We start from the raw sequence: 10,612 nt of genomic DNA on the forward strand, positions 1-10,612 counted from the left end.
TGAGGCTGGGAAGCCTGCAGTGAGTACTGACTCCCCGAAGCCTGTCCATCATGTATGCAGCAGTGTGATGGAATGCTCTGCACTGGCCTGGAGGAGGACGGATCCCACAACACTGAAGAATCTCAACACCGTCCAGGACAAAGCAGCCCGACTGTCCATCCACCACTGTTATTCAGTTGTGGCAGTGCCTACCATTTACAAGATGCACTGTAGCAACTCGCCCAGGCTCCTTAGACAGCCGGACCTCCACCGTCAAGAACGACAGTAGCAGATACATGGCAACACCATGAGACATTAAGAATCAAACAATCACCTCCCTTGCTTTGCATTCTTTCAGGTAGCCTTTTTATTTTTTTTTTCCCTTTTTTTTCCTGGGCAGGCAATCCCCTGTTTATTTTTTTTTTAATTTTTCTTTTTTTTTTACTTTCATTTTTTGTTTAAATTTAACCCCCACACTACCACCTAAGTGCGGTAGTGCTTATTTTATCCCCAGCACCCATGGTGTGTGTGTGTGCAGGTGGGAGACACAGTGAGAGACACAAAGTGCACGAATCTTTATTCAGCCTTTTTATTTTATTTATACATTGAATGAGGTAGGATTCGCTGGCAGGGGATATCGCCCATCCCTAATTGCCCTTGAACAGAATGTCTCACAAGGGCCATTTCATAAGCCAGTTAAAACTTCAACACGTTATTCTGAGCCTGCGATCGCTGGTATGCCAGACTGGGTAAAGACAACAGATTTTCTTCCCTAAAGGACATTAGTGTACCAGAGAAGTCTAATTACAATTGATGACAATTGTCACGGTGACCATCATTGGGATTAGCCCTCCCTATTTTTCAAAGCTCTTCAACCCTACAGACTTATCTCTGTGACCTCTGCCAGCCCCTCCACCTATCCCTATCTATGCAACCTCTGTCAGCCCCTGGTCCCCACTCTCTTTGTAACCTCCTTCACCCTCTGGACCCTCCTTATCCTCATATCCTCTTCCAGATCCTACAAACCCTCCTCATCTCTGTAACTTCTTCCAGGCCCTACATTAACCTCTGCTAGCCCCTACCACTCTTCCTTATCTCTGTAACCTCCTGCCTGGGGCCTTGAGCTCTGGAATTCCTCCCCATACCTCTCCACCTTGTTGGGTCTCGTTTCAGATACCTCTTACGACCCACCTCTTTCTCATATTTTCTGAGGGGTCTCGATGTCACACTTTGTTTTATTATGCTCTGTGAAGGGCCTTTGGATGGTTTTGCTACATTTAGGGTGCTATGCAAATACAAGTTCTGATTGTTGTACTAAATGGTTATCATTTTTACTTCTGACTCTGCACAGCAACAGATCTGTGATTAAAGTGAGTCATTTCTGAGAGACGTGACACTGTTAGTAAAAACCAAAAGGTTCCTACCAGAAGTAGGAACTTGTCGCTACATAGGCACACTGGCGCAGAATGGTCCCCTTCTGATTTTTAAAAAAAATCCTTCCCTAGTTTCCATGGTGGTTTTTATAACCAGCTCCTATGGAATTATAGAAACATACAGCACACAAACAGACCCTAATTCCCAAACAAAACTAGTCCTCTCTGCCTACGCCTTGCCCCATATCTCTCCAAACACTTCTTACTTGAGTACTTATCCAAATATCTTTTCAACGTTATATTTGTTCCACACATGAACCACCCCTCACGTCTTCTTTAAATCTTCCCCTCTCACTTTAAAAATATTTCCCCTCGTCTTGAAATCCCCCACCCTAGGGAAAAGACTCACCTGACCTATACCCCCCTCATTATTTTATAAACCTCAATACGGTCACCCCTCAACCTCCTGCGCTCCAGTGAAAAAGGTCCCCAGCCTCTCCTTATAACTCAAACACTCCGTACCCGTCAACATCTTGGTAAATCTCTTCTGAACCCTCTCCTGTTTAACAATAGCCTTCCTACAACAGGGGCGATCAGACAAAGCAAAGACTGGGTTTGAGGGAGTTGTTGACTGCTGTTGGAAGAGGAGACATATTGCCCGGGAACATATTTAAAGACTGGAAGTGCTCCTCACAGAATCGTTGCCCTGTAGAAGGAGGCGATTGTTTTTAAACACGTACTTGCTGGCTCTCTGCAAGAATGACTTAGCTGTTCCAGCTGCCCATTCTGGAAAGCCCCAGATGAACCGCTCTCCCCCAACCACCCAACCAACTCTTGGGCTGTGCGTGCCAGAGTTAAACCATCAGCTGTGACCTTACTGTATGGTGGAGCAGGCTGAAAGGGTGGAGTCTGTTCCCATATATGCACCAATGTGGACGTGTGTAGAGGAAAGGTGAACTCTTCTCTGGGAAAGTTCTTTACGTCCTGGCAAGCAGAGCAGTTTATCTCATGATTAGATTACTTACAGTGTGGAAACAGGCTCTTCGGCCCACCAAGTCCACACCGATCCTCCGAAGAGCAACCCACCCAGACCCATTCCCCTACGTTTACCCCTTCACCTACCACTACAGGCAATTTAGCCTGGCCAATTCACCTAACCTGCACAATTTTGGACTGTGGGAGGAAACCCACGCAGACACGGGGAGAATGTGCAAACTCCACACAGACAGTTACCTGAGGTGGGAATTGAACCCGGGTCTCTGGCGCTGTGAGGCTGCAGTGCTAACCACTGTGCCACCCATGCTGGTAATTAACCTAGATTAGAATGGTGCTGGAAAAGCACAGCAGTTCAGGCAGCCTCGGATGCTGCCTGAACTGCTGTGCTTTTCCAGCACCATTCTAATCTGGACTCTGGTTTCCAGCATCTGTAGTCATTGTTTTTTTTACCTTGGTAATTAACCTAGAATGACACAAGTGTTAGACAATAACACTTAGGAGCAGAATTAGGCCATTTTGCCCAGCAAGTCTGCTCTGCCATTGTACAACATGGAAACAAACCCTTCCATGCTGACCAGATAGCCTAATCTAGTCCCATTTGCCAGCATTTGGCCCCCATCCCACTAAACCCTTCCTATTCATATACCCATCCAGATGCCTTTTAGATGTAATTATACCAGCCTCCACCATTTCCTCTGGCAGTTCAATCCATACATGCATCACCCTCTGCATGAAAAAGTTTCCTCTTAGATCCCTTTCAAATCTTTCCTATGCCCCCTAATTTTGGACTCCCCTATCTTGGGGAAAAGACCTTGGCTATTCACCCTATCCATGCCCCACAGGTCATAGAGATGTACAGCATGGAAACAGACCCTTCGGTCCAACCTGTCTATGCCGACCAGATATCCTAACCCAATCTAGTCCCACCAGCACCCGGCCCATATCCCTCCAAACCCTTCCTATTCATATACCCATCCAAATGCCTCTTCAATGTTGCAATTGTACCAGCCTCCACCACTTCCTCTGGCAGCTCATGCCATACTCGTACCCCCCTCTGCAGGAAAAAGTTGCCCCTTAGGTCTCTTTTATATCTTTCCCCTCTCACCCTAAACCTATGCCCCTCTAGTTCTGGACTCCCTGATCCCAGGGAAAAGACTTTGTCTATTTATCATATCCATGCCCCTCATAATTTTGTAAACCTCTATAAGGTCACCGCTCAGCCTCCGACACTCCAGGGAAAACAGCCCCAGCCTGTTCAGCCTCTCCCTATAGCTCAAACCCTCCAACCCTGGCAACATCCTTGTATATCTTTTCTGAACCCTTTCAAGTTTCTCAACATCTTTCCGATAGGGAGGAGACCAGAATTGCACGCAATATTCCAACAATAGCCTAACCAATGTCCTGTACTTTTAAAGAAAATTCTACAGGGTCACCCCTCAGCCTCCAAAGCTCCAGGGAAAAGCACCCCCAGCTTATTCAGCCTCTCCCTATAGCTTAAACCTCCAACTCTGGCAACGTACTTGTAAATCTTTTCTGAACCCTTTCAAATGTCACGACATCCTTCCTAAAGCAAGGAGACCAGAACTGAATGCAGTATTCTAAAAGTGGCCTAACCAATGTCCAGTTCAGCTGCAACATGATGTTCCAACTCCTATACTTAATGCACTGTCATAACTCAACTCCTTCCCCGCCCCCACCAACCGTTGATGTTTCTCAACCCCATTTGCTTGCTTCCCCCGTTAACCTTGATCCCCTTACTAATCAAGTTATGGCAGTGTAGTGATTGGAATCAGGTGGATCTTGTTGACTACGAGATCCTTGTTTGGGGTTTTAAGCCTGGACCAATCAGGAAAGCCCTGGCTATGGCATCAAAGAGCTACAGGAAAATAAGCACTACCGCACTTAGGTGGTAGTGTGGGGGTTAAAGGGGAAAAAAAAAAAAAAAAATCAAAGAGCTACAGGAAAATAAGCACTACCGCACTTAGGTGGTAGTGTGGGGGTTAAAAAGAAAAAAAAAAAAAATTAAATACACTCAGTGCCTTGGGCTCTCCAGCCCTTTGCAGCAATGTGTGCAAAAAAACAAAAAAAAATAAACAACAGTTTAAAAAAATGAAAAAAAAGAAAAAATTAACAGGAGATTAAAATAAACACGACTGCACTTAGGTGGTAGTGTGGGGGAAAAAAAGAAAAAATAGAAAAAACGGGGACTAAGGTAGTTGTCAGGGAATAAGGAAAAAAAAAATTGGAAAAAAAATATAAACAAGAAAAAAAAGAAAAAAAATTAACAGGAGATTAAAATAAACACTACTGCACTTAGGTGGTAGTGTGGGGGTTTAAAAAAATAATAAAAAAAAAATAAACAGGAGTGGAGTGCATCATTCCTCCCTCCAACTCTATTTTGATCAAAGAGCTACAGGAAAATAAGCACTACCGCACTTAGGTGGTAGTGTGGGGGTTAAAAAGAAAAAAAAAATGAAATGTGAATACAGTCCGTGGAAAAAAAAAATCAAAGAGCTACAGGGATAGGCCGTCCTGACTGCTGTCACCCTGGGCGGGTACCAGGGCGGGCTGTCCTAGAGGTGGTCGAAAGGTGTGTCAGGGCGGACCGAGAACTGGAAGGGGCATGGGGTGGACCGAGAACCGGAAGGTGGGTAGGGGCGGGCTGCCTTAGAGCGGTCGGAAGGTGGGAGGGGCGGGGGCTTGCTGGGTCAATATTGTCTGCACTTTTGTATGTCTAATGTATAAATGTCATTGTCACTGTCTTGTCACACGTGGAACTGGGATTTGAGGTTTGTCCTCCTCTCCCTGTAAAATGGTTGAACGGTAGGGTTCGGGGCCTAGCTTTGCTGCTCCCCTCCCTTGTAAAACTGCTGTCTTTTGTGTACAGCTGTCAATGTTTTTTGTAAACTGTTTTGTAACTTGTTTAATAAAATAAAAAAAAATCAAAGAGCTACAGGAAAATAAGCACTACCGCACTTAGGTGGTAGTGTGGGGGTTAAAAAGAAAAAAAAAAAATTAAATACACTCAGTGCCTTGGGCTCTCCAGCCCTTTGCAGCAATGTGTGCAAAAAAACAAAAAAAAATAAACAACAGTTTAAAAAAATGAAAAAAAAAGAAAAAATTAACAGGAGATTAAAATAAACACGACTGCACTTAGGTGGTAGTGTGGGGGAAAAAAAAGAAAAAAAAGAAAAAACGGGGACTAAGGTAGTTGTCAGGGAATAAGGAAAAAAAAATTGGAAAAAAAATATAAACAAGAAAAAAAAGAAAAAAATTAACAGGAGATTAAAATAAACACTACTGCACTTAGGTGGTAGTGTGGGGGTTTAAAAAAAAATAAAAAAAAAATAAACAGGAGTGGAGTGCATCATTCCTCCCTCCAACTCTATTTTGATCAAAGAGCTACAGGAAAATAAGCACTACCGCACTTAGGTGGTAGTGTGGGGGTTAAAAAGAAAAAAAAAGAAAAAAAAAATGAAATGTGAATACAGTCCGTGGAAAAAAAAAATCAAAGAGCTACAGGGATAGGCCGTCCTGACTGCTGTCACCCTGGGCGGGTACCAGGGCGGGCTGTCCTAGAGGTGGTCGAAAGGTGTGTCAGGGCGGACCGAGAACTGGAAGGGGCATGGGGTGGACCGAGAACCGGAAGGTGGGTAGGGGCGGGCTGCCTTAGTGGTCGGAAGGTGGGAGGGGCGGGGGCTTGCTGGGTCTGTATTGTCTGCACTTTTGTATGTAACGGTATTGTCTAATGTACAAATGTCATTGTCACTGTCTTGTCATACGTGGAACTGGGATTTGAGGTTTGTCCTCCTCTCCCTGTAAAATGGTTGAACGGTATGGTTCGGGGCCTAGCTTTGCTGCTCCTCTCCCTTGTAAAATTGCTGTCTTTTGTGTACAGCTGTCAATGTTTTTTGTAAACTGTTTTGTAATTTGTTTAATAAAATAAAAAAAAAATCAAAGAGATACAGCCAACTGCTTGTTCTGTGGCGCTGTGGAGTCCGTGGACCATGTATATATTGGGTGTGGGCGTTTGCACTCCCTTTCTGATTTCCTGAAAAACCTTCTCCTCTGTTTTTGGCTGCACTTCAGTCCCACGCTCCTGATCTTTGGGCACCCAGTACGGAGGAAGGACGGCAGGTCTGAAGACCTCCTCGTGGGTCTGCTCCTGGGCCTGGCCAAACTGGCCATCAACAGGTCCAGGCAGCGGGCCGTGGAGGGGGTCGTTAGGGCCGACTGCCTGCCCCTCTTCCGTTAGGGCCCGGGTGTCCTTGGAGAAGGAGCACGCGGTGTCGACCAACACCCTGGAGTTGTTCAGGGAGAGGTGGGCGCCGCAGGGAGTGGAGTGCATCATTTCTCCCTCCAATTCTATTTTGATTTAGTCCCTACCCTCCCCTTCACTGTTTTGATCACACAGCACTGTCCCTTGATGTGAAGGGCAGTGTTTGTCACTGGCCACCCGGGTGTTTTCCTATCTTCCTGGTGGTGGAAATTGAATAAAGATTGGTGCACTTTGTGTCTTTCACTGTGTCTCACACCTGCACACACGCACACACACCATGGGTGCTGGGAATAAAATAAGCACTACCGCACTTAGGTGGTAGTGTGGGGGTTAAAAAGGGGGAAAAAAAAGAGAAAAAAAAGAAACAAAAAAAAGAGAGAGAAAAAAAAATCAAAGAGCTACAGCCGACTGCCTGCTCCTCTTCCGCAGTTACGTTAGGGCCCGGGTGTCCTTGGAGAAGGAGCACGCGGTGTCCACCAACACCCTGGAGTTGTTCAGGGAGAGGTGGGCGCCGCAGGGAGTGGAGTGCATCATTTCTCCCTCCAACTCTATTTTGATTTAGTCCCTACCCTCCCCTTCACTGTTTTGATCACACAACACTGCCCTTTGATGTGAAGGGCAGTGTTTGTCACTGGCCACCCGGGTGTTTTCCTATCTTCCTGGTGGTGGAATTTGAATACAGATTCGTGCACTTTGTGTCTTTCACTGTGTCCCACACCTGCACACACACACCATGGGTGCTGGGGAAAAAAATAAACACTACCGCACTTAGGTGGTAGTGTGGGGGGGGTTAAAAAAAAAATATATAAAAAAAAAAAAATCAAAGAGCTACAGGCTGTGGAGTCCGTGGACCACGTGTATATTGGGTGTGGGCGTTTGCACTCCCTTTTTGATTTCCTGAAAAACCTTCTCCTCTGTTTCTGGCTGCACTTCAGTCCCACGCTCCTGATCTTTGGGCACCCGGTACGGAGGAAGGAGGGCAGGTCTGAAGATCTCCTCGTGGTTCTGCTCCTGGGCCTGGCCAAACTGGCCATCAACAGGTCCAGGCAGCGGGCCGTGGAGGGCGTCGTTAGGGCCGACTGCCTGCCCCTCTTCCGCGGTTACGTTAGAGCCCGGGTGTCCTTGGAGAAGGAGCACGCGGTGTCCACCAACACCCTGGAGTTGTTCAGGGAGAGGTGGGCGCCGCAGGGAGTGGAGTGCATCATTTCTCCCTCCAACTCTATTTTGATTTAGTCCCTACCCTCCCCTTCACTGTTTTGATCACACAGCACTGCCCTCTGATGTGAAGGGCAGTGCTTGTCACTGGCCACCCGGGTGTTTTCCTATCATCCTGGTGGTGGAAATTTGAATAAAGATTCGTGCACTTTGTGTCTTTCACTGTGTCCCACACCTGCACACACACACACCATGGGTGCTGGGGAAAAAAAAAATCAAAGAGCTACAGATGCAATGTGTAGTTGAAGGTGACAATGTGGGCACAGATAGGCTGGAAGAATCTGTTGTTGCATTTGAGGATTATGTACAATCTGTTGATGTTGCAACCTTCAATAAAGTGTGGAATGGCAATAAATGACTTAATAAAATACAACCAGAAAATTTAGAATCTCCTCAGTTCAGGGACCTGACTCCCAGCAAGATAGCTATGGCCAGTGCGTACAAGTAAATAAAGGGTGACTTGGTGGTGGGATACCAGCCTCTTTGCAGTTATTTCAAGTGCAGAAGGTTGTAAAGGAGGATGAAGGGTGTGGTAGGGAAACCCTGGGAAGTTGACCCCCTTGGCACCAGCTCTTCAAACATTTATTGTTGCCCACAGCCAAAATCTCCTTGCACACACACCCAGTTTCTATCTAAATAACCATCTTGAATGTCTAATTGAACTTACCCCCAAACACCCCCGCCCCATATCTTCAGGCACGACATTCCCACAGCCTAATCTGTCTTTGTGTACGTTTTATGGGACAGTCATGTCAACTGTGTGTCCTCTGAGGGAGAGAGGAAGAATTCTTTCTTTTTGGGGGGTGATTTAGAGACACTTCTACCCCCGGGCCCCACCCACCAGGCAAGGAAGTGGTGAACTGACAGTTAGTTGTAGCCAAGGAGGGCCCACAACCAAAACACTCAGCATATACCACCACCCCCTTCAGGAGGACGGTCAATAAATCAAATAAATGGTGGCTCAGTGGTTAGCACTACTGTCTCCCAGCACCGGAGACTCTGCTTTGATTCCAGCCTCAGGCAACTGTCTGTATGGAGTTTGCACATTCTCCCTGTATCTGCATGGGTTTCCTACCATAGTCTAAAGATTTGCAGGTTAGGGTGGATTGGCCGTGCTAAATTGTCCCGTAGTGCCCAGGGATGTGCAGGTTAGAATGGAATGGCTATGATAAATTGCACCATAGTGTCCAGGGATGTGCAGGTTAGGGTGGATTGACCGTGCTAAATTGTCCCATAGTGCCCAGGGATGTGTAGGTTAGGATGGATTGGCCGTGCTAAATTGTCCCATAGTGTCCAGGGGTGTGCAGGTTAGGGTGGATTGGCCGTGCTAAATTGTCCCATAGTGCCCAGGGATGCGCAGGTTAGGGTGGATTGGCCGTGCTAAATTGTCCCATAGTGCCCAGGGATGTGTAGGTTAGGATGGATAGGCCGTGCTAAATTGTCCTATAGTGCCCAGGAATGTGCAGGTTAGGGTGGATTGGCCGTGCTAAATTGTCCCATAGTGCCCAGGGATGTGTAGGTTAGGGTGGATTGGCCGTGCTAAATTGTCCCATAGTGCCCAGGGATGTGCAGGTTAGGGTGGATTGAACATGCTAAATTGTCCCATAGTGCCCAGGGATGTGCAGGTTAGGGTGGATTGGCCATGCTAAATTGTCCCATAGTGCCCAGGGATGTGCAGGTTAGGGTGGATTGGCCGTGCTAAATTGTCCCATAGTGCCCAGGGATGTGCAGGTTAGGGTGGATTGGCTGTGCTAAACTGTCCTATAGTGCCCGGGGATGTGCAGGTTAGGGTGGATTGGCCATGCTAAATTGCCCCACAGTGTCCGGGGATGTGCAGGTTAGGGTGGATTGGCCGTGCTAAATTGTCCCATAGTGCCCAGGGATGTGCAGGTTAGGGTGGATTGGCCGTGCTAAATTGTCCCATAGTGCCCAGGGATGTGCACGTTAGGGTGGATTGGCCGTGCTAAATTGTCCCATAGTGCCCAGGGATGTGCACGTTAGGGTGGATTGGCCGTGCTAAATTGCCCCATAGTGCCCAGGGATGTGCAGGTTAGGGTGGATTGGCCGTGCTAAATTGCCCCATAGTGCCCAGGGATGTGCAGGGAAGGGTGGATTGGCCGTGCTAAATTGTCCCATAGTGCCCAGGGATGTGCAGGTTAGGGTGGATTGGCCGTGCTAAATTGTCCCGTAGTGCCCAGGGATGTGCAGGTTAGGGTGGATTGGCCGTGCTAAATTGTCCCATAGTGCCCAGGGATGTGCAGGTTAGGGTGGATTGGTCGTGCTAAATTGTCCCATAGTGCCCGGGGATGTGCAGGTTAGGGTGGATTGGCCGTGCTAAATTGTCCCATAGTGTCCAGGGATGTGCAGGTTAGGGTGGTTTGGCCGTGGGAAATTGTCCCGTAGTGCCCAGGGATGTGCAGGTTAGGGTGGATTGGCCGTGCTAAATTGTCCCATAGTGCCCAGAGATGTGCAGGTTAGGGTGGATTGGTCGTGCTAAATTGTCCCATAGTGCCCGGGGATGTGCAGGTTAGGGTGGATTGGCCGTGCTAAATTGTCCCATAGTGTCCAGGGATGTGCAGGTTAGGGTGGAATGGCCGTGCTAAATTGTCCCATAGTGCCCAGGGATGTGCAGGTTAGGGTGGTTTGGCCGTGGGAAATTGTCCCATAGTGCCCAGGGATGTGCAGGTTAGGGTGGGTTGGCCGTGCTAAATTGTCCCATAGTGCCCAGGGATGTGCGGGTTAGGGTGGATTGGCCGTGCTAAATTGTCCC

The sequence above is a fragment of the Chiloscyllium plagiosum genome, unplaced genomic scaffold, assembly GCF_037043375.1.
Source record: "Chiloscyllium plagiosum isolate Xiang-an unplaced genomic scaffold, Cpla_swu_hap1 HiC_scaffold_46, whole genome shotgun sequence".
In the NCBI taxonomy this organism is placed as follows: domain Eukaryota; kingdom Metazoa; phylum Chordata; class Chondrichthyes; order Orectolobiformes; family Hemiscylliidae; genus Chiloscyllium; species Chiloscyllium plagiosum.